The sequence below is a fragment of the Psammomys obesus genome, unplaced genomic scaffold, assembly GCF_907164565.1.
Source record: "Psammomys obesus unplaced genomic scaffold, mPsaObe1.curated_primary_1811, whole genome shotgun sequence".
Classification (NCBI taxonomy): Eukaryota; Metazoa; Chordata; class Mammalia; order Rodentia; family Muridae; genus Psammomys; species Psammomys obesus.
Window position 1 is genome coordinate 22,820,957 of NW_026585894.1, and position 25,587 is coordinate 22,846,543.

The 25,587-nt window shown below is 38.3% G+C and overlaps 1 protein-coding gene and 1 pseudogene across 1 annotated transcript in view; one reads left to right on the forward strand and one right to left on the reverse strand.

Moving 5' to 3' along the window:
* The window catches only part of Lancl3 (LanC like family member 3), a 133,584-nt gene that overhangs the window by 62,714 nt on the left and 45,283 nt on the right, over positions 1 to 25,587 (reverse strand). The gene's annotated exons all lie outside the window — the stretch shown is intronic.
* LOC129670908 (methionine aminopeptidase 2-like) lies at positions 12,274 to 24,485 on the forward strand (annotated as a pseudogene).

The window sequence follows — 25,587 nt, forward strand, 5'->3', positions numbered from 1 at the left end:
GGAATAGGAATAGGAATAGGAATAGGAATAGGAATAGGAATAGGAATAGGAATAGGAATAGGAATAGGAATAGGAATAGGAATAGGAATAGGAATACCAAGTGGGGAGGGGGAGTGAAGGAAGAGTGAGGGGGAAATACAGGGAGAGATAGACATATTTAAGGGTCTTTTTGAAAGGAAGCATGGAAATCTAATACAGTAGAAAGTTCATAAATATATACATATATATTGATATCAAAATGAAATCACCAAATAATGGGGGAGACAGAGCCCTCAGTGGACATCATTGTCACTAAATGAAGATTCCAGTATTGGGAATATATTATATCTAATTGAATTTTTTGTCAAAGAGGTAACATGGGAACACCTAAACAACCCAGTTTGTTGCCAAAACTATGCTTTTCTCTCCACAAACTGACAGCAAGGAGCCATTGCTTAATACAACACTTGCAAAACTCACTGAATATGGAGAAGGCAAACTGGTGCCTAAATAGAGCCTCCACCCCTACCTTCCAGTGTTTTTGTTCTAAGACGGTAACTTGCATGCTACCAAAGGAGAAATGTAAGGACCATTCCAGCTACAAACCCTTTGGTGTACAATGGTGACATTCCTGTAATATAAGCTAGGACAATGGTGGAACAAAGCTTGTGGGAATGACCAACCAATATCTGATTTGACATAAGGCCCAATCCATGAGATGGAACCCATTCCTGTACTGCATGGGTGACCAAGAACCTGAGACTAGATAGCCCAGAGACCTAGGGTAAAATCAAATACTACTGTTCTACAAAGAGAACACAGCAATAAAATGACTCCTAATGACATTATTCTATAATCATAAATCAGTGCCTTGCTCAGTCATCATCAGAGAAGCTTCTTCCTGCAACAAATGGGAACAAACACAGAGGCCTACAGTCAGAAATTACACAGAGAGTGAGAGACCTTGGAACACTCAAAAATCCCATAAAAACAGTAAACTGGAAGCCATAACATATACCCAAAGCAGATTTAGGGTTAAAAGAGAGAAAATAAATAAATACAATTAAATTTAACATGGAATTAAAAATAAGATAAAATTCAAAAATAAAAAAGCCTGGAAATAACATTATCAGACAAAGCTCCAAAGATACTGTTGAACTCATTCTGTGTTGGCCATCTACTGCCAGTCATGCAGCCAACCCTTAAGAGTTTGTTTCCGCAGTGAGACTCCATTGCAGAAAACTAAATGTTCATTTGCAAGTGGTTATCAATAGGAGCTAGTTTCTGGATTAGGGATGGGGCATATGTTCACAGCTCTAGGACCCTATCTGGTGCAGACCCAAGCAGGCCCTGTGCATGCTGCCTCAGTCTCTGTGAATTCATATGTATGTTGACCCTGTTGCTTTGGGAGACCTTGTCTCCTTGGTGTCTTCCATTCCTTCTGATTCTTTCCAGCTCCCACAGTGTTCCCTGAGCTCTGAGGGGAGGAATTTGATGAAGACATCCTATTTAATAAAGGCTGGATGTTTCAGGCTTTCATTTTCTGCATAATGCCTAAAAGAGGATCTATAACTATATCTATATTTGTATATGTCTGTATCTTGTGTCTTTCCTTGAGCTGGCCTCTTTTCTGTTTGTTACTTTTGTCTTACTCTGCTGTATTAGTTTTTGTTTTATCTTATTTTATTATTTAGATGTTAGAAGAATTTCTGTTTTCTAATGAATGATAGAAAAGGGAAAAAGGATAGGAGGAAAGATGGGGAGGAATTGGGAGGAACAAAGGGAGGAGAAACTGTAATTGGGATATATTATGTAATAAAATCTATTTTCAATAAAAGGAAAAAATTCAACCTAAATAAATAAATATAAACAAACAAACCCACATGAAACCTGAGAAGTCTTTTGAGTTATTAGCCATGGTTGTCCTAGAGACTCCCCAAACATTGCAGGCTACTGTAATTGGCCTTGGTTGCCCCTCAGAGATGGAAGGTAAGTACCTATTGCTGAAGATAACATATACTTCAGACACAAGGGCCAAAGTCCCAGCTGGAACTGACCTGACTGCCTCCTTCCGGAGGACTAACTTTTATGGTACTTACCAGAGGCACCAGGAAGCTTCCAAACAGTGAATAAACCAATAGTCCTCCTGAGATACGATGCCTATGAACCACAATAACTAGTGTTGTACAATAACCCTAAGGGTTCAGTAGTGGCATATATACCTTGGCAGTAACCAACAGCTCTCTAATTGGACTATAAGCTGGTCAACAAGAGGGAGATCATGACTGGTACCAGAAACCTAGCCAACTACTCAAGGCTCGTGAAGTCATGGATCTTGGAAAAGAACCTAGAACCTTTACTTTACTAATAAAACATAACCGTTAACTACCCATAACCCTTAACAAATATTCTAAATATTTATCTTTGTAGCTATAGGTAAGTGTAGTTCTCACTTCTCATGGGGAAAAAAAAAACCTTCACCTTGGCAACAGATGAAGATCATCACAGAAAACCACAACCAATCACCATGCAGAGCTGAGGAGCCTAGGCCTAATGGATTTTTCTACAACATAACTCCTGCACTTAAAGCTCAGCAATCATTGTAGAAGAGGATGTGGAAAGGTTGTATGAGCCAGAGGAACAAACAATTTTCTGTGAGATTGTGTCTCCTAGGAATATCAGAAACAGCACCCCTAAAGTCTCAGCAACATGACTACCAAAACATGGGCTGAATGAATGCTGAGAGTGGGAGAAACACTCTTCCAAAGAAGAGCACATGAAATGGTTATTGAGTATCAAATGTCAGTCCTGCAAACACACATACAAGTAACATTGTACAGACTGAGTGTATGTGTGCGTGTGTCTGTCTCTGTGTGTGTGTAACAATTAATGAAAACAGAATCCATGAATTTGAACGAGCAAGGAGGAGTATATAGAACAGTTTAGAGTGAATAAAGGGTAGAGGAAAATGATGTAATTATAATCTCCAAAAATGAAATAAAAACCATCCACATACTTAATACAAATCTTTTTTAAAATGTGTAGACTTGAAACTATAAAGAAAGCATGCAACAGAAAGCCCCTCTTTTTTTTTTTAAATCTCCACCAACAGTTTATTCTTATTTGGAAAATGCCAAAATAGAAACAGTCTCTACTGACTGTAGAGAAAGAAACTAAGTTGCCTAAGATCACTGATCTGTGAACTGTGAAACAAGCTAAAATGTCAGCATGAAGGTCTCATCAACTCTCCATGATGAGCACCTGTGTTGTTTCTCAACATTGTATACATATTTAAAACCTTCCTTGTCTTCTCGATAAGAATTAGAATTCCAGGAAATGCCAACATGGTTTGGGAGCTTTTAGGAAAAAAGGAAGCTGAGAATTACAGGATTAACTAGATGGTAAAGAGGAGGAAAGGTGTTATAAATGGTGTCTTGAGAGAGATGAAAAAAATCTTCTGAGAGGACTTCTGAGAGACACATGAGAAGAACTAAAAGTGAGTGGTTTGGCCTAAGCTGCAGAAGCAGTACCAGGAGGGCATCACTATTAATTGCAAAATAGCAGGGACTGAGCTGAGTCAAAGTTAGAACAGTTTTTTTGTTTGTTTGTTTTTGTTTTTTTATCTCAAGCTTGCACATGCCTTCATGTCCTTGGGGTCCAGAGGTGCATGAAGGTGAACCACTTGGAGTCAGGGTCAACTATTTCATGTCATAAAATAAAAAGCATTTGGATGTAAGGCCAGACATAGACCACAGTTATCACTTAATGCATTACTATTTGCCACAACAAATCATTTAATTGAAATAGTAGAGAGGGAAGACATACCTCTCCAGTGAGCTGAGGGAAATTGAAAAAAAAAAGATCATTATTAATTTAAGGTGGCAAAATGTTATCAATATTCTATTTAATGATGCTTTTAATGTTCTGATTCAGTAAATCTGAAAGTATTTGTAATGGGTTGCTATTGATCCATCTACACTTACTTCCACCATAAAGGTGACCTTCAACTAAAATTTCCTTTAGCAAAGAAGTTTTCTGGAACATAATACTTGTAGGCACAGAATGCTTACAGAATCAGTGTCATTCAGAAGCAACAAAACATTAGAATAGTCAAGCAATAGTATTTATTTGCTCTGCAGATGCTGTGTCAAGTTCTGTGCTGTCTGAAGAGATAATCAGAGATGGTGCATGATGTCAAGGCATATCAAATAGTACAGACTTCCCAAGGAGCAACACAATGTCAGGAAAACATGGAAGCTTGTTCTTCAGAGATCCAAAACCAGCTTGGCACAATGTAGAAAAAAAATGAAATTTTGTATCAAGGGTTTCTTAATTGCATGTAAATTAGACAAGGGAGCTATCATTGTGTTAGAAACAAGACTGATTTGTCAAGATCTGTGTAGAAAAGGCATAAGATAAAAGTGTACTGAGGATTCACCAGCCTTTTGTGTCATTTCAGGAGTATATTACTAAGGAGAAATTGGATTATGATCCTGGATATAGTATCTTTACATTTTAGTCTACTTTTATGTACATGAATGTTTTGTCTTCAAGTAAGCCTACACATAGCTTTCATGTCTGGTGCCCAGAGAGGTCAGAAAAAGACTTCAGATCTCCTGGTACTTGTTGTGAGCTGCCTTGTGGGTTCTGGGAATTGAATCCAGGTCCTCTTCCAAAGCTAGTACTCTTAACTCCTGAGTCATCTCTCCAGACCCTGGAGACAATATGTTATTACTCAGTACAAAACAGTTCTCATTTCTAGGCAGAAAGGATTAAGGAAAGTAGCTGATCCCTCAGTCTAGGCTATGATGTCATGGTTAATACTATAGTGTGGACCATATTTTTAAGTTCTCCAAGGCTTTGGGAAGTAAGAAAGCCATAGACGTGCTAGAATTCCTGGCTCTAGGAGTGTATAGTATGGGGAGAAATTTGTATTGAAGAGGTGTGTAAATCCAGGCTCCATTTTAAGTCTTTGGAATGTCTCAGCAACTTGTCTCAGAATGTAAAACCACATGGATAAAGGAGTTAGTCCCTATTTCCCCAAACCTGATGAGAAGTCAATATTTGGATTTCAATGATTTAGGAATAATTTCATCAGATAGGAGCCAAATGCTGTCAACTGTCTTTCTAGGTCCAAAACCCAAGACTTTAAAACTACCTTTTGCCCACCTTGAACTTTTTATTTTCCTAGACAGGGTTTCTCTGTGTTGTAGCCTTGGCTGTCCTGGACTTGCTTTGTAGACCAGGCTGGCCTACAAACTCACAGAGATCCACCTGCCTCCGTCTCCCAAGTGCCGGGATTAAAGCCATGCACCACCACTGCCCAATGAACATTCTTTTAGTAGAGACTGCTATGCTCTTTAGCTTGCCCTAGAAGTCAGTTGGGTCTTTTTATTTTCTAGACAGAGTTTCTCTGTGTACCGCTGGCTGTCCTGGACTCACTCTGTAGAACAGGCTGGCCTCAAACTCACAGAGATCCACCTGCCTCTCCAAGTGCTAGAATTAAAGGTGTGTGCAACCACTGCTTGGCAGTCAGCTGCTTCTTATGAAGGCACAGTTCATCTTACTACTCAACATGTCAAGAGCACCTGCTGAGCACTTCAGGCATGGGAGACAAGTCTGAGAGAACCAAGCCATGTCACAAGAGATTCTTTATCTGCCTTTTGTGAGCTTCCTCATTTTCTTTCTTCACATATGTGTTCCAGAACACTCCCTGGGTAAGTCTTAAAGAAGGAATACATTTGGGCAGAACATTAAGAGGGAAAATCATTTAGCCAGGAGTGAGAAACTGATGTCATGCTTCTTTGAAAATGGGATCTCTGAGTTAAGGGAGGAAAATTCTCTAAAGAGGAGAGATGAGTGGAGCTTGTTGATACATGGAGATAAAGAAAGGAAAGGGGAGCAATAATGGAAGCCAGGGTCTGAGCACACAGAGAACTGAATTGGGCTTCTGTGCAGCTAATTTCCATTTCCAGGGAAAATGGGATCAGAAGCAGTTTCCAACAGAGAGCTGTCCTTCTACCTGACAACAGAACTGCATGTGAGAAAGTGAAGCCTGCAGACTTTGTTTCCCTTCTGTGATCAAGAACAGATTGATCAGGTAACTAAGAAAAAGTGTTCAATTATCAGCCTTCAAAGTTTGATACTGCGGGGCTAGAGAGATTGCTCAGTGGTTAAGAGCACTGGCTGCTCTTCCAGAGGATCCGGGTTCAATCCCCACCTCACACCTGTCTGTAACTCCAGTTCCAGGGGGCTCTGACACACTCACACAGACATATAGACATATATGCAAGCAAAACACCAATGAACATAAATAAAAGTAAACAAAGTTTGATACTAAGGTTTCTACATTATATCCATATAGCCTCAAAATAAATTGGCTCAGTTAACTTTTAAGCCTATATCTTTAAATGTCCCAATCTTCCCCAAATGGTGACTGTTAAATTTCATTTGCTTTCTTCAGTTCACATTCACTGTCTCTCCATCCCAATCTACTTCTGACTAAAGCATGCTTTCAACTCCTCTGTAATCTGAGCTTCGATATGAGCTTTCAAATGAATAAAAGGTCCCAAAGAATTATTTTTAAATTAGTTTATTTTTTTTTGCAGTTTTAGGGAGCAAACCCAAAGACTTGCATGTGCTAGATAGTATTTTTATCCCCGTGAATTTTTAAATACCTCAGAATTCTTTTGTAGGGCCACTAATCTCATTCAAACCCACTGAGTAACCATTTTTTAACCTATGACTGTTTCTTATTTATTTTATTTATTATAGTTTATTCATCTTGTATCCCAGCTGTAGCCCCATCACCCATCCCCTCCTAATCCCACTCTCCCTCTCTCTTCTCCTATGCCCTTCTCCCAGTCCAAAGATAGGGGAGGTCCTCTTCTCCTTCCATCTGACCCTAGTCTATCAGGTCTCATCAGGACTGGCTTCTTCGTCTTCCTCTGTGGACTGGTATGGCTACTCCCTGCTCAGGTGGAGGAGATCAAAGAGCCAGCCACTGAGTTCATGTCAGAGACCATCCCTGTCTGAGTAACCATTTTATCCTTATATTTTCACATGCCTTTGTTCATGTTTTCCCTTCCAGGGACTGCCCTTGCCCCTGATTTCACTTGTAGTATTAGTGTCTTTCCCTATTGCTGTGACAGAACAGTCTGACAAAAGGAACTGAAATGAAAAATAGTTTATTCAGCTCACAGTTCAAAGCTCCAGGCCACCACAGTGGGGAAGACATAGTATAGAAACTTGAGACACATAGTCACGTGGCAGCCAGAGTCAGCAGAAAAAAAAAGAAATGCATGCTCCTTCCCAGCTGTTTCTCACCACTTACACAAATCCAAGATCACCCACATAGATGATAGCCCTTCCCACACAGAGGCCCATCTCCCAGGTGACTCAAGATGCTGCCAAGCTAATAATTAACAGTAACTGCTACATCTGCTGAAGTAATCTTGTAACCACTGAGGACTTATCCTAAAACTTTGTCACTTAAGAAAACACGTTTCCTACTAACAATGAAATCCTCCTCTAAATATGGGGTGGCATACCTAGTAGAAATGGAGGGTAGACCAGATCTCAAAATGCTGGAACTTAGATGTCTGGATTGTAGTCAATAAGACACTGGAGAGATTTGCTGAGAGGCTCCTAGACATGAGTTGTCTCTTTGTTAAGCAAGGAAGGAAGCAGGAATGTTTGTGCTATACCTCTTTGATTTTTGCATCTGAATAGAATTGGACAAAGATATGATTCTTAGTGCTCCAACAGTTCTTGTGATCAAGATGAGTGTGAAAGAAGTGGATTATGCAAGATACTGAGTCAGAACCTAGTCCCTAAATATCTGAATCAGCACTAACAATAACCTACCTCCAGGCTAAGTCTGTGAGAAGGAACAACTCTTCTTATGTTATTCTCTGTCAACTTTTCTGTTACAATAAAATGTATTCTGAGCTGATAACATTTCCCCATTCTCCAAACATTTCAAAGACCATTCAGCCTGCAACTAAGAGTGTCTAGCCTAGTGATAAACATACACATATAACCAAATCAACCCTTTCCATTCTTTTAGAAGGCCTAAGGGCTATGTCTCAGTGGCAGAACTTGTGCTTAATATACACGAGGTCCTAAGTTCCATCTTCAGTACCACACATACAAATAAAACCTTTACTGAGTATCTGAATGAGTGAGTGAGTAAATGAATAAATGAATGAGCGAAATAAAGTGACTACAGACACTAATCTGCATATCAGGGTTATCATTTTTAGCATTAATAAATGAAATAGACCAACACTTTAATGACATTTATTCAAAGACCTGAGGATTTCTCCCTTGATATCTGTTGAAGGAAGTCACAAAATTTTATGGGCCACATATTTTATATTACACACTTCATTCCCTGTACCTCTCTGAGTCAAGAAGTGCTTTTTTTTTTGCAATTAATAACCATGATTTTTATTTAAATTTTTATGCTTTTTAAAAAAATTTTATTCTTTATTAATTACACTTTATTCACTTTGTATCTCCCCTGTAGTTCCCTCCCTCCTCCCATCCCAATCCCTCCCTTCCTTCCCCCTCTGCATGCATGGCCCTCCCCAAGTCCACTGATAAGGGAGGTCTACTTTTCCTTCCTTCTGATCCTAGTCAATTAGGTTTCATCAGGAGTGGCTGCATTGTCTTCTTCTGTGGCCTGGTAATGCTGCTCCCCCTTCAGGGGGAGGTAAAAGAGCAGGCCAATCAATTCATGTCAGAGACAGAAGAGGGAGGACTCTTGCTAAAATGCTCAATCCCTATCCAGAAAAGCAGAGAGGATGGACATCAGAAGGAGAAAAGAGGGAACAAACCAGGAGCCTGACAAAGAGGGCCTCTGAAAGGCTCTGCCCTGCAGACTATCAAAGCAGATGCTAAGACTTATGGTCAACCTTTGGGCAGAGTGCAGGGAATCTTATGAAAGAAGTGGGAAACAGTAAGATCTGGAGAGGACAGGAACTCCACAAGGAGAGCAACAGAACCAAAAAATCTGAGCACAGGGGTCTTTCCTGAGACTGATACTCCAACCAAGGACCATGCATGGAGATAACCTAAGACCCCTGCACAGATGTAACCCATGGCAGTTCAGTATCCAAATGGGTTCCATAGTAATGGGAACAAGAAGTGTTTCTTAAGGTAATCAAATAAGTAAATAAATTTTCTTCCTGGCAAAGGCTTTGTGTCACTTATTTGTATTATTTGCTTGTAAAACAGTATGCAGAAGGGTGAGAGTGAGTAGAGAGTTCTTTCTGGAATATTAATGGTTGAATTGTTGTAGGGAACATGAAATTCAATTCTTATTTTGATGTGTCTTATTCTTGAAAGTTTCCCTCATGAGGCAAATTTGTTTTTTTTTTTTATTTTATTTTATTTTTCTTTTTAGTTACAGAGGCAAATTTGTGATCTGAGGACCCAACGTAGGGGTACAGGCCTAAGATGCATGCATCACACAAGTGTAATGAGTGTGAGCCTAGGCTAATGGTGGAAATGCTTGCTTTCATCCTGTAATGGAAAATAATCTCTTGGCCAATGACAAAACCTTAAATTATGGCAATATCTGTGGACAAATTTTGCTTCTGTATATGCTGGTATTTCTGTTCGGATGATTTAACAAGAAATATCACATCAGCAGGATGCTTGAAAAGTGCTCATTTTTCAAAAACAAAGGCAGTGATAAAAAGACTCACAGAGTGATACCCTCAAAAACAACTTCCTGAGCTGTTTCCTTTTGATTTCCTGCTAATGCATGGGTCAAACAACTTGTTTAGACCATTAGAAGAAATTGTGATAAGGGTAATGGCTAATACTAGAATTATTTCCAAGGTTAAAAAAGTTGAGATGATAAGGCAGATATTACTTGGATTCCTTTAATATATTTTCAACTTTTGACTATACAGTGGTAAACTATTTCCTCCAAATCTGAATGACGGTTGAATTATTCACTGATAGCCATTAACAAGGACCCTAATCATAGCAGCTAAGTAATCACTTTTGAGCCCCAATTGCAGGAAAGTTAAGTATACCATCACTGTGTATTTGATACAGGAAGCTAGAGAAACTGTTATCCTCATTGAGCCTCATACTATTCACAGAGATAATATAAATTATCTCAAAGGGTAAAACCTCATTTTCCCAACGTGGTCCATGAATCTGCAGCAGCAGCACTATTTACATACTAGTTAACAATGCAGGATATTGGATCCTACCACAGACCAACTGAGCCACCTTCTGCCCCACTACAAGATTCCTAGGTGACTTTTCTGCACAAAAAGAAGCCTACTCTGAGACCAAACTGTGTGAATCCCAGTCCTCACACTTGCCTTCTCTGAAGCCCAGGCATGGGTGGGCACTTAAACACTGTGTGTCTCAGTTTTGTTTTGTTTTTTTTGTTTGTTTGTTTGTTTTTTATCCCACAAAATGGCAATGATAATAAAAAACTCAATGCAAAGGGCTATGGACAGAAGTAAATGAATCAATATATTAATACATGTACAAGCTTAGAACAGAGCTGGGCAATGGTGGCACATGCCTTTAATCCCAGGAGAGGCAAGTGAATCTCTGAGTTTGAGGCCAGCCTGGTTTACAGAGTGAGCTCCAGATCAGCCAGGGCTGTTACACAGTGAAAACCTGTCTTGAGAAGAAAAAAAAAAGGCTTAGAATAGGGCATAGTACTCAAAGTATTCAATCAGACTACAGCTGTTGTAGTGAGGCTCACTTGAGTTGTAAATGCAGAGAATGAATAACAAAAGTAGAAAGTACTGAGTAAAATCTAGGTGTGTTGCCTTAAACCGTAATCCAGCAGTTAGGAGAGAGAAAGATTAGGAACCAAAGGCTAAGATACACTAGAAAAGACCACCTCTTCAGAACAGAAAGGTAAACTGTGGGCTGCAGTGGACAGAATATAGTTGAATACTGTCATGTAGGTGACAAAAAAAAAAAAGTACACCACATTGGGTAGGGAATGAAAAGTGGATCAAGCAGGAATTGGAGGAAGGAAACGAGATGAATGTGATCAAAACACATTGTACAAAATTCTCAAAGAACTAATAAAAATGAGTAAAGAAAGGAAAAGAAAAAAGGGAGGGAGACAGGAGGGAAGGAGGGAAAAGAAAAGAATACAATAATAGATGCCTGTGCTATACGGATTCTGGGAGAGGATTATGCAAAAAGATAATGACTGTGACACCAGCCTACGCTAATGGATTCTTATCTTACAGTATTTTTTACTTGGATCTAATTCTGCTTACCTGTGGTCCCCATTGGAAATAGGAAAGGTCACAACAGTCTCCTAAGCACCCATTGAGACAGTTAGTCAAGGCTTCCCTACCAAGAGCCTCGAGCTTAAATGAAGACTCAAAATTGTAACTTGTCAGACATCACAAAATGACTAATATGTTGGAATAAAAAAATACATTCCTTAACTTCTCTGTTTTAACACAGAACAGATCTCATATAAATTACTCTCTGAGATTTGTAAAGCTGACAGCATTGAAGAGAGTTCCATCTGGCAAGCTGTGTGGAAACAAATTGATTTTGCCTGATGTGGGTGAGGGGTTGAGTGGAATCCTACATGTCTGCACTATTTCATAGGATGATCTTTTTCATGCAATGGCTCTCAAATTTGGCTATCCATTTGAGTGGCTAGAGAGCTTTGCCAAAAACATGGACCTGAGTCTCAGCCCAAAAGATGCAGATTTAACTGTTTCAGAGTGGGGCCTAGGCATATGATATTTTTAAGTTCCCAAGTAATTATAATGTACAGCCATGGTTGAGAACTATGGCTATAAAACACATTAGGCCCATATTAGTCTTAGTGGGTAAGCAACAAAGTGACTTACTTTGACTTAGTGATTAAATGAAATAAGTTGGCAAAAAGCAAACAAGAATCAAGGACAAAAGAGGGGTTGAAGAAGAAAAGGGTTTCAGGTAAAAGAGCAAGTGAGTATTCTGCTTTTATGTCCTGAGATGAACCAGAAGGAATGTGGGATTTCTATACAATCAGTACAGTAGCAATTTTATAAGTTTGACTTAGTTTTGGACAGACATCATGAGCCAAGAATAAATTAAAAATGCTGTAAGTGAAAATAGAAATTTATAGAAATGTAAAGCTGACAAAATGAAGTATTGAAAAAAACTCCACCCAATACAGTTGCCATGAAATCAATCTCAAAATTCATTTTCCACAACAGCTTACATATAAATAGAATGGACTAAATAGATGCACATCATTCACTTGGTGGAAATTACAGACCAGACAGTAAAAAAGGCATGAACTTCTACAGTTCAGATCATGGTGAACTTCTTCGACACAATGTTGACAAGGCTGAGACACAAGACCATGAAAAACAAGAATCAATTTATATAAAATTCAAAAGTCAGAAAAATGCATCAATGATCAGTGAAGTTTGGATAAGCGGTTATCTTCTGGGGGACATCCTGACCTGGCAGTATATGAAGGAGCTTGGTGAGTGGTGGTGAGTTACAATGCATGCACATGCTACAACATTCAATGAATCAAACTATGAAGGTATGTGTGTTTTATTACATGTAAGGTAAACCACAATAAAAAGAAAACCTACTTTTCAATTTTTAAACATTTATTTACTTTTATGTATATGAGTGTTTTGCCTGCATGGACATCTGTATACCACATGGGTGCTGGGTGCCTACAGAGCCCAGAAGGGGCACTGGATTCCCTGGGAATGGAGTTTCAGACAGTTGCAAGCTGCCATCAGGTATTAGGAATGAAACCCACTGAGTCCAGCTTCTTATTTGCCATTATTATCACTCATACCATGAATCTTATGAGCCTATATGCAGACAGGAGATGTTATGGTTGTAGGACACAGTGGCTTCCTAAATGGACAGAACCCCTGCCCTCCTGACTCCTGCGTTGTATTATAGAAAAATAGACTATAGAGCAGAAACAAATGTATGTACCATGATATCAGGTAAATAAGTGCCACAAAGAAGCATAATATGAAAAGTTCAGAGCTTGTGAGGAGGCAGGGTATGCTACTTTAGACGGCATGTTCAAAGAAGGCCTTTTTGAGAAGAGCAATCTTTCAGAAAATCAAGACCTCTACTTCCAACCTATCACATTAGATGAAACTGTGAATTATTGTTGTAAATTAAAAATGAGTTTTAGGTTAAATGTTGTTATCTACTATTAGCCCTATAATTATCTCATTGATATTATTTATTCTGCTATCACAAATAACACAGAGACACCTATTAGATTTTATAATTGCCTATTTACCTTGTACTGAGCAGATATGTCTACCAATGCTATCTCAATAACCTTACCATCTGCCTCCCAACCCCCATCAAGTGCCATCTGCTTTAGCCATCTTCATCTCATCTACCTTCTATCCATAATCCCAAGATACTTGATTATATTTTTATCTTGGTGTTTTTTTCCATCCATGCCATCATTGGAGTCCTTCCTCCCTGACCATATTGTTCCTTCTGCATTCTAACCTACTGTCACATCTTCCTCTCTCCTCTCTTTCCACCAGACTGGGAACCTTAACCACGCCTACCCCATTCTGTCCTGCCCAGGTATAGGCTGTTTTATCAGTCAATCATGTAGGTTTACACAAGGATAGGTGTACACAGGCAGTAACCAGATCTTGAGGGCCAGTAACTAGCATCAGTATACAAGTATTAGACCAACCCCCAACAGTGAATGTCATCCAAAGTCATAAAAAGTCAGGAGCCAAGTACTTTAACGCTCTTAAAACATCCTTATGATAAAACCAAAACCTGACCTACTACTTGTGATAAAATAGTAAATCTTATCACATTTTCTTGGTCTCTGATGAACTTGAGAGTGGGCCTCACAAATGCAGGGACATGGTCTTTTTATCCTTCTCATATACTCAACAATACTAGAATGAGGAGCCTTAGTGAAACAATTAATAAACCTTTTTTCTCTACCTGGTCATCTGATGACACCACACATCGGTACATGGACATTTCCATAACTGTCTGCTGCACAATGCAATATCATTCAGTGTTGAGGGTAAATAACACACCAATTTTTAACTTTTGACATTGGGTATTTAAAACGAGGAGAGAGTCTCAACTATCTATGGAACTCTCTTAAAGTAAATTACTCTCAAACATGCTGGAAAAATGAGGTTCAGCTGCATCAACTAACCTTGTCTTGACATCCTCTGAGCTATTTCTCTTCCATTCCATCCAGAGCAGTGATACTTAAACTTCATGATTGTCTTAGTTAGCTTTTATTTTCAATCTGACACAACCTAGAATCATCTTTTAAAAGAGAACCTCAACTGAAGAATAACTTCCATCAGATTGGCTCCTGGGCAGTTCTATATGGCATTTTCTTGATTGTTTATTGATATAGGAGGGTACAGAGCACTATGGGTAGTACCATTAGGAAGAAGCTAGTCCTGGGCTATATAAGAAACCTAGTTGAGCATGAGACAAAGAGGGAGCCAGCAAGCAGCATTCTTTCATGGTTCCTGCCCTGACTTCCCACAATGATGGATTGTGACCTGGAAGTAGAAGCCAAAAGCCCTTTTCTTACTAAATTTATTTTTTGTCAGAATATTTTATCATAACAATAGAAATGAAAGTAGATTGATATATCTGGATTGCAATGAGAAAGGGGCTGCTTAGAAATGGAGATTTCCAGGCTCCATCCTCAGAGGTCATGATTCAGTAGGTTCAGAATATGGACTAAGAACAAGAATCAAAACAACAATTTATGTTCTTCAACATCAATTAACTGCCAAGACTCATAGTAATTAAATAGATTTTCTATCTAATCTTATTCACAGACTAATATGTAGTCTATGTAAATGTAAATAGGTACATTTAACCAATGAGGAAAATGGGTATGATGTATAGGTTTTGTCAAGTTGATACCAAGTAAAGTCACCTGGAAAGAAATGACTATGGGCTATCAGACTGGCCTTGTGGGTATGTTTGTGGGGGCATTTTTGAAAACTACTGATTGATGTGGGGGAGCCAAGCCCACTATGGGCATCTGAGCAAGTGGTCTCTGGTTACATAAGAAGCTGAGCAAGCCATTGAGAGCAACCCAGTAAAGAGCACTCCTCCATGGTTTTTGCTTCAGTTCCTGTCTTCAGGTTCCTGATTTGAGCTCATGTCTTGGCTTCCTTCGTTGATGGACTGTAACCTATAAGCCACATAAAATCTTTTCTGCCCCCACGTTGTTTTTGTTCTGTGTTTTATCACAGCAACAGACAACAAGCAAGGATAATGGGGACACAGAAAGTTCCAGTCATAGGTCATACAATAAGCAAGGATTATTGCAATTTATTTTGTTTTATTTTTTTAAGTTCCTTCTCATTTCTTGGATACACAATCTCATAGCAGATGTGCTGTTGCTATGACTCTTATTATTTTCCTTTTTATTTATTATAATTTATTCACTTTGTATCCTAGCTGTAACCCCACCCTCCTCTCCTTGTAGCCCCACCTTCCCTCCTTCTCCACTATGACCCTCCCATAGTCCACTGATAGGGTAGGTCCTTTTCCCCTTCTATTTAAACTTAGCTTATCAGTTCTCATCATGACTGTCTGCATTGTTTTCTTCTGTGTCCTGGTCAGGCTGCTCCCTCCAGGTGGAAAGGATCAAAGAGCCAGCCACTGAGTTCATGTCAGAGATAGTTCCTGTTCCCATTACTAGGGAACCCACTTGGAGACTGAGCTGTCATAGGTTACATCTGTGCAGGGGTTCTAGGTTATCTCCATGAATGGTCCTTGGTTGGAGAATCAGTCTCAGAAAGGACCCCTGGGCCTAGACATTTTCGTTCTGTTGCTCTCCTTGTGGAGCTCCTGTCCCCTCCAGGTCTTTCTATCTCCAGTTTTTCATAAAAGTCCCTGCACTCTGCCCAAAGTTTGGCTATGAGTCTCAGCATCTGCTTCCATTTTCCTATCAGAAGAGTCTTTCAGAGGCCCCTTGTGGTAGGCTCTTATCCTGCTCCCTGTTTTCTCCATCTTCCAATTTCTATCTCATTTGCCCCTCTGAATGAGGACTGAGCATTTTCCCTAGGGTCCTCTTTCTTCTTAGCTTCTTTAGGTGTACAGATTTTAGTATGCTTATCCTATGTTATATGTCTAATATTTACTTATGTGTGAGTATATACCATGTGTGTCTTTCTGCCTCAGGATGATCTTTTCTAGTTCTAGCCATTTGCCTTAAATTTCATAATTTCATTGTTTTTAATTGCTGATTAATTGTAGTATTCCATTGTGTAAATATACCACAATTTCTGAATCTGCTCTTCAGTTGAAGGACATCTGGGTTGTTTCCAGATTTTGGCTATTACAAATAAAGCTGCTAAAAACATGGTTGAGTAAATGTCCTTGTTGAATACTTGAGCATATTTTGGATATATGCTTAGGAGTGGTATAGCTGGATCCTGATTAGTACAATTCCTAATTTTCTGAGTAAGTTCCAGATTGATTTCCAAAGTGGTTGTAAATGTTTACATTCCCACCAGCAATGGAGGACGGTTCCCCTTTCTCCATATCCTCTCCAGCATGTGTTGTCACTTGAGTTTTTGATCTTGGCTATTCTGGTGGGTGTAAGGTGAAACCTCAGGGTCATTTTAATTTCAGTTCCCTGATAATGATGTTGAGCATTTCTTTAAGTGTTTCTTTGCCATTCAATATTCCTCTATTGAGAAATCTCTGTTTAGCTCTGTACACCATTTTTTAATTAGATTACTTGATTTGTTGGTGTTTAACTTCTAGAGTTCTTTATAGATTGTGGATATTAGTCCTCTGTCAGATATAGAGTTGGTAAAGATCCTTTCCCAGTCTATAGCCTGGCGTTTTGTTCTGATGACAGTGTCTTTGCTTTACAGAAACTTTTCAGTTTCATGAGATCCCATTTATTGATTGTTGATCTTAAAGCCTTTGCTGTTGGTGTTTCGTTCAGGAAGTTGTCTCCTGTGCCAATGAAGTCAAGGCTCTTCCCCACTTTTTCTTCTAACATATTTAGTGTGTCTGGTTTTATGTTGAGGTCTTTGATCCACTTGGACTTTAGTTTTGTGCAGGGTGATAAAGATGGATCTATTTTCATTTTTCTACATGTAGATCTCCAGTTAGACTAGCACCATATGTTGAAGATGCTATCTTTTTTCCACTGCATGGTTTTGGCTTCTTTGTCAAAATCAAGTATCCCAAGGTCTGTGGGTTTATTTCTGGGTCTTCTATTTGATTCCATTTATCCACCAGTCTGTTTCCATGCCAGTACCATGCAGTTTTTATCATTGTTGTTCTGTAGTATAGCTTGAGATCAGCAATGGAGGTACCTCCAGACTGTTATTGGGAGTACTGTAACTTAAATGCAATCATTGTGGTTTCAAAGTCTATGCTCTGAAACTTCTTAGCCTATTGACTCTCCATAGATATTTACAACTAGTTAGTCAAGTTATGCTTGTAATCTGTCAGCTTCTCTTAAAAAAGAAATAGTTGGTATCAGGACTTTCATTCATTCTTTTGAACTCCTATCTATAACTACATTCATGTTGATCTTGAGTATCTTAGTTACTTTTCCAATGGTGCGATAAAAAGCTATGACTAAGAGAGCCTATAAAAGAAAATTAAATTGAGGCTTACAGTTTCAGAGCGTTAGAGCCCATGATAGGGGAGCAAAATCATGGCACAGGAAAAGCTGGGAGCTTACGTCTTGATACCCAAGTTGTAGGCAGAGAAAGACTGAAAATGGCACTGTCCTTTGAAATCTCAATGCCCACCTCCAGTGACACACCTGCTCCAATAAGGCTATACCTTCTAGCCCTTCCCAAATGGTTCCAACAATTGGGAACCAAGTATTCAAACATATGAGCCTGTGTGGGCTAGTCTCATTCAAACCGCCTCACTGATCACTGAAGATAACTTTCCACATTCCATATAAGAAAGGGACTATGTGTCCTTATCTCTTAGGTTTATAAAAGAGAGAATGATTAGGTCTATATTTATGGAAAATGTGGAATATAGTACAAATCAGAGTAGGTGAGGTAAGCAGAGGCATCTCAAACCAAAATTTGAGGTGTAGGCCAAAAAGAAATTAGTATAGCAACGAAAGAAAGGAGCTATCAGGGGACAGGGTATCCGTGTGAGAAGAGGAGACAGTTGAGTGTGGTGGGGTATTTTTATAACCTCAGCACTCATAAGGTAGAGACGGGAGAACTTTAAATTCAAGTCTAGCTTGGGATATATAGGAGACTCTCTCATTAAATAAACCCAAACAAAATAGAGAAGGGTCCATTCTAGTATTATTTCTTTGTCTTGGAATACCCAGCAGGCTTCACCATGTCGAGCTATGCCTAACTTTCTTTGGCTTCTGCCATGTCTATGCTTTGATTTGGGTCAGACTAAAAGTATCAGAGGTCATGTTCTTCAGCAATTAAGAACAACAAGTGATAAACATATTTAACTGTCTCATTCCTCATTTAGGACACTTCTGGGTGCATTTATACATCATCTAGCAAACATTTCCTTGGGGTTAAAGCCCAGTTTTCCACAGTAATACCTTCCCTATGATGACATACTCCTTCAGTGTTATAGCTGGAATCACCTTTAAATAAACTGTTCTCAAAATCTTATTTCAGAGTGTACTTTCTGGTAGAAAAATCAAAATAAGAAATGTGGGGTGGTGTGAGTATATGGATGCATACATACATACATACATACATACATAATACATACACAGACAATAGACATATAGCTACATGTAGGAAAAGTTCTAAACTTGGTGGATTTCTTAATATGCTGAGGCAGGCCATGGCTGTTTGGGAAAGTGACTGGTTAATGCTAGCAACTTCTTCTGTTTCATCTGACTCAGAGAAGAAAGCGGGGAGGTTACCCAGCCTGCTGAATCCTACCCACATTGCAAGCTTCTGAGCAAATTTAAATGATTGTTGTTATTTTGAGCTGTTAAATTTTGGAGTCATTTTTAAAAATACAGCTGTAGATAACAAATATACTTTGTTTGTGGGGAATAGAAAACATACTCAAAGTTGTGTGTATGTGTGTTTTTTATCAAACCTTTAAGACAGTGTATTTTCTCCTTTTATTACAGTTGCAATGTCAAATCCTCTCCTGTATCTCCATTCTTTCACTTCTCTTTCTAATCCTACTTTAACAACAGGGAGAATTTCCTGAGTCACCCATAGCAAGAGCTTTCAGGTGACCTAAGTATTTGCTAACTGATAATGTTGCCCTTATCCCATCCACCCAGGTTTCCGTGGAAACTCAATTTTCTCTCTGAAAAACATTTTTTTTTTTTTTTTTTTTTTTGCAGCGGAGACAGAGATTTGGGTACATTAGGTAAACCCAATAATTCTTCGAACCCCCATGGTCCAATCTTGGTAATGCCTCCTTTAACAGCCAAAGTTAATTAAAAAAATATATTTCAGTGTACAATAAGTCAATTAACAGTCCACAATAACATTTCTTCAAACCCCTTCAGTATTTTGCAATTTCTTTGTCATTTGCAGCTGTTAAAACACTCTTTCACACTTCAGTGTTTTCAAGTCCCAGAATATATCTGTGTTGTTTTTATCCCCTTCTCTATTTCCTCTTCTCTCCTCCCATAATCATGAAATAGTCTATCTATTATAAGAATACATTTTGTATTCTTATAATATATATATAGAATATATGTATTATATATATATATATATATATATATATATGAATACATTTTGTTTCTTTAGCAAGGTGAAATGAACCATAAAGGGGGATTTAAGCAAGAAAATAAGGGTCTAACCAATGATCATACCAGACTCAATAGACAGAAGCCCCAGAGACTTCAAACCCACACAAAGAACTATGGGCAATTGAGGAAAGCTGGGAGCAGGAGAATTGGTCTACCCTACAGAAGAGTACACCAACTGGTTTTCTGGTGCCAAATGTTCTACCTGAAAACATACATACAGGTTGCATTAGACAAACTTAATAGGTTACATTTAGGAATACAAATACACACATTTGTATGTATAAAACACATATATATGATATATTATATGTTGTATGTATAATATAGATGCATATTATATGTAATATATGTACAACACATACATATATATAGACACAAATACATATATGCATGTAATAGCAATTATTTTTAAAAGACTATGAATTTGGAGGAGAACAGGGAGGTATTCAGGTATATGGAAGGCTTTGGAGAGAGAGAAGAGAAGGGAGAAATGTTGTAATTAAATTATGATATCAAAGTTGAAAACAGAAAATACATAAAAATATGGGCCCATTTTAGTTATGGAAATTTGCTGGATAGAAGTGGATAGGACAAATATTGCTATAGTTTGGATATGAAGTGTTCCCCATCATCCCGAAGCTTTACCTCCAAAAAGTTTGATTGCTAGCCAAATGACTTGGGGAAGTAATTGAAGCATGAGTTCTCTGATCTACTGAATGAACTCATTCACTGAGTCTCTCACTACTGAGAGGTGGTGGAAACTATAGAAGGCCAGGTCTTTTAAAACAATGGGCTTTGGGGGGTGCCTTTGAAGGTTATATATTATTTCAGGTCTTTGTGTCTGCCTCTCTGCTTCCAGGCTGCTATGAGCTGAGCTACTTTATTCTAGAACATACATGCTCCTATCATCACAATGTTTCACACACTGGTTATGAACAGAAGCTTCTGAAACTATGAGATAAACGACACCCTTCCTGCACTGAACTGCTTTCTCAGGTATTTTGCCACAGGGACAAAAAGTCTGACTAACACAGTTGTTACCATTTTAGCTATAGATCATATTTCATCTGTACTGGCTATTTTTATGTCAACTTGACTTAAGCTGGAGTCATTTGCAAAGAGAAACTGCAGTTGAGAAAATGTCCTCACTAGATTGGCCGGTGGGCAAGCCTGTATACAAAATATTTTCTTGACTGATGTTTGATATGGGAGGGACCAGCTTACTGTGGGTGATGCTACTCCTGAGATGGTACCAGGTCCTGGGTGCTATAAGAAAGCAGGCTGAGCAAGAAAGCCATGAAGAGTAAGTCAGTAAGGATCCCTGTTGCATGGCTTTGCATCAGTTCCTGCCTCCAAGTTCTTGCCTTGAGCTTCTGTCTTGACTTCCCTAGAAGATGGACTACAAACTGTTATGATGGAATAATTTCCTCTTCAAGTTAATTTTTGTCAAGGTGTTTTATCACAGTAATATGTGATGTAATACTTAAACTCCACTGGAAAAATCTGATTTTCAAATTTAATCTTGTTATCAGGAAATTTTCCCACTCTAGTATTCAGGAAAATTAAAAGCATTGTCCTTGCTGAAATTCACACTGCAGAAAGTAACAAAAATCACCATAGTCAAGAGCTCTAGCTGAGTACTATAGTATTTTGATATGTGACTTCAGTTGAGGGTATTTTTAGGTTAAGGTCTCTTTGTAGGTCAGGCTGGCATTCAACTCACTATGTATCTGAGGCTGGTTTTGAACTTTTGACCCCCCCGCCTCTGCCTCCCAAACACAGCTATCACAGGTCTGAATCACTCTATATAGCTCATCTCCGTTTTTTTTTTTGTTTTGTTTTGTTTTGTTTTTTATGTAAGTTTTTTTTTTTAATGTTTCAGGAAAGGCTAATGCAACCTTGTCAAAATGACTAACTACCTCAAATAACTAGAAGCTGTATTTAAAACATTTCTCTCAAAGCCAAGTGATCACTGTAAGTTGCTGATGAATGTTCTTTGGCAGTTCATCTCTTCTAGAATTTATTGTGTCATATCCAGAAATATTAATGCATTTGATCTACTAGGGACTCTTGGGGTGAAATTATTTTCTGTAATTTTCAAGAGATTCATAAGTACTCTTCAATTCATAAAAATATTTCTCCCTGCACAAAAATAACCCAACATTTGTTAGAATTGTTAGTAAGATTTGAATGTAATACATATTTGTATTAATATTTCAATACATTACTGCGATAATATTTAAGTTAATTTTAATGACAAGTGTAAGACATAGTTTAACATGATACTGTGACACTCATTTTAGAAATCATTCATTGTTTTCTGCTGAGGAATTCAACTGAGTAGTTTGTGAGCTGAGAACAATCTTAAGCAGAAAATACAGAGCACAGATTGGGTGCTATTGGTTTAATTTAAACAAATGATTCATTCTATCCATTAAAACTTCAGAATGTGACAAGCAAATTTATGGTGAAACAGACTTTCCAGATGAGCTAAAATCTTGAGACAAACAGCTTTGAAATTAGTTCAATCTTTCTATACTGAGCAAATTCAAGAAATGAAAAATGAGGTTTTTACTAAAAAGTCATGGATAATAGGTAAACTGAAAAGCTTACATAGTCACAATGAAAAATGTTCCAGGATCAGCAAACAGAACAGAGAAGGAAATGTACTCTATATGCAAGGGAAATCCATGGCATGGCATTTTGCTTTTAAGAAAAAATCATTAAAAGATGACAGGCATTGTCAACATGAATGCCGCAACCAGACCCAGGAAAAGTCACAGGCACACCTGGGCCACTCTTTAGTCCTAACTAGTTAAAAAATGTTTAATGGCAATAGAACACTTTATTCTCTGCTGGGCACTAACAATGGTAAAACAAAAAGAAGAGAAAACAACACAGCAAGAGACTTGGAACTTCATGAAAGAGATAACTAGATTACTCTAGTCATGGTGCTCCTGAGCAAAGGAACTCTTGAAGAATTTTCCAGTTCATTGGCTGAACAACTCCATCTTAAGGTCTTTAAAAGCTTTTGAAAGATACACTTCCATGTGAAACCATCGCAAAGTCCTATTACAGTATGGAAACTAGGCTGATGTTAGTCTCCCTGGACACGGAATTGCTTGGGTAGGAGGTAAACTTCTGACAATTCCAATTCCATGTGAGAATAAGTTAGGGAATCTTTCCTCCTTTGTATGCTATTTCTACCACAGAGAATTTAACACTGTATTTCATCCATTCGTTCAACCAGCACTTATTGATAACCCATGGCTTGCTACACATGGTTCTCAGGGATACACCATGGAATAATAATAATAATAATATAAAAATGATCCTCACTTCGTTACACTCTTTCAGGTTACGTGGTAGGTATCGAGGAGGCAGTGTCCTTTGGGAGCCACCTGAATGGCGACCTGGACCCAGACAACAGGGAAGAAGGAACCTACAGCACAGCCAAGAAAACTGCCAAGAAAAAAAAAAAACGGAAAAAGAAGAAGGGCAAAGGGGCTATGTCAATATAAGAACCTGATTCTTTAATCAGGAGCCTCGGTTAATGAGGTAGCAAGACAGTTGGAAAGACAAGCATTGGATGAGAAAGTGAGAGATGATGATGGTGAAGATGGATATGGTGATGGTGCAACTGGGAAGAAGAAGAAAAAGAAAAAGGAGGAGGAGAAGAAGAAAGAGGAGAGGACCAAAAGGTCAAACAAACCCTCCCTCAGTTCTAATATGTGACCTGTATCATAATGGTGTATTTCACAAGGGACAAGAGTGTGAACACCCACCCACACAAGATGGGTGAACAGCTACTTGGAGAACTCCAAGTGAAGAGGAAAAAGCATCAGATCATGCTAGTGAAGAGATTTGGAGTGACCTTTGAGAAGCTGCAGAAGCAAATGACAAGTTAGAAAATATGTTATGAGCTGGATCAAGCTTGAGGTGACAATGATAGAAATCTGTGAGAAGTTGGATGACTGTTCTCACAAGCTAATAAAAGTGAATGGGTTAAATGTAGGCCTGGTATTTCCCACTGGGTGTTCCCTCAATAACTGTGCTGCATATCACACTCCCAACGCTGGTGATACAGCAGTCTTAAAGTATGATGACATCTGTAAGACAGACTATCGAACACATATTCCTCCATGTGGTAGATCAATTGTGATTTATTGTTACTTTAAATCCCAAATATGACATATCAAAAGCAGTAAAAGATGCCACTAATACTGGAATAAATTATGCTAGGATTGACGTTTGTCTCTGCAATGTCAGTGAGACCATTCAAAAAGTTATGGAATCCTATGAAGTAGACATAGATTAGAAGACATATCAAGTGAAACACATCCATAATTTAAATGGACATTCAGTTGGGCCATATAGAATACATGGTGAAAAAAACAATGTCCATTGTGAAAGGAGGGGAAGCTATAAGAGTGGAAGAAGAATAGGTGTATGCCATTGAGACCTTTGTAGCACAGGAAAGGATGCTGTTCATGATAACATGGAATGTTCAGACTACATGAAAAATTTTTATGTGGAACATATGCTAATAAGGCTTCCAAGAACAAAATGCTTCCTAAATGTCAACAAAGTCTTCTGCACCCTTGCTTTCTGCTGAAGGTAGTTGGACTTTGGCATTGTAGATCCATATCCACCAGTATGTGACATTAAAGGATCATACACAGCACAGTTTGAATATACCATATTATTGCGGCAAAGCTGTAAAGAAATTGTTAGCAGAGGAGATGACTACTAAACTTAGTCCAAAGCCAAGTCAACATCTTTATTTTCTAAGCTTTGTTGGAACGTATTATACCACAAGTATTTTGCAACATGTTGTCTGTTTTAACAGTGGACATGTATAATCCCTTTATTCATGTTTAAAGGATTTTGATCAAAGGCAAACTGTCTACATGCAATTAACCAAAGAAATAGCTTTCAAGACTTTTATGTTAACTGTTTCTCCCCTCTAGGAAATGCTATGCCACTCCCTAGTTCTGAATTACTTACATATTTTGTTTTGAAGACCTAAGACATGCTTTTTGGGCATTTATATTGCCATATTCTTACCTGGATGCTTTGAATGATTACATAATCCAGTTCTGCACCTATGCCCTCTGGTATTGCTTTTTAACCTTCCTGGAACCCATTTTCTAAAAAAGAAAAAGATATTTTCAGATCTAAAATATTATCTTTGTGTTCAAAAGCTTAGACTCTTGCATGGTGCAACCATTCTCAGGACTAAGAAAGTCTCGCTGTACCTTAACTATCATTTTGAGAATCTGGAATTTTGGTACATGGTAGTAAAAGGGTCCTTACTTGAACAGACTCCAATAAGATCTTCAGGTACTGAATGTCCAATGAGCTTCCTTGGTGAACAATCCTTCACTTGTGCTGTCACTACTCATTTCCAGGGGAATTAAGTGCATATTTTTACTTCACTGGGAGAAGATTCTAGAAAGCCTGAATCTAGTTTCCCTTAGGCTTCACTCCATGTACTTTTTGCTTTTATTCATTCTGCTTTCTCTCTCCCCAATATAATTGGTTATGATTATATGCCAGATCTTTTGAGCTTTTCTGGTGAATCATATAGATCCTAAACTGGGCTTAGATCTATACTTTCCACATGAATAACGAGGATCAGACAACATATAGTTTATAAGTGAGTAAATCACGTAACATGCCAGTGGCAATAATGTTAAGAAAAATAGGCACCGTGAAACAAAAAAGACAGCTTGGGGTACTGGCGTGAAAGGGTCATAGTGTGCTGAAATAAATAAGGAAATAAGTATAGGCCTTGTTTTTTTTTTTTTTTTTGACTTTCTTTTTTTTTTGAATTTTATTTTTTTCTTATCAGT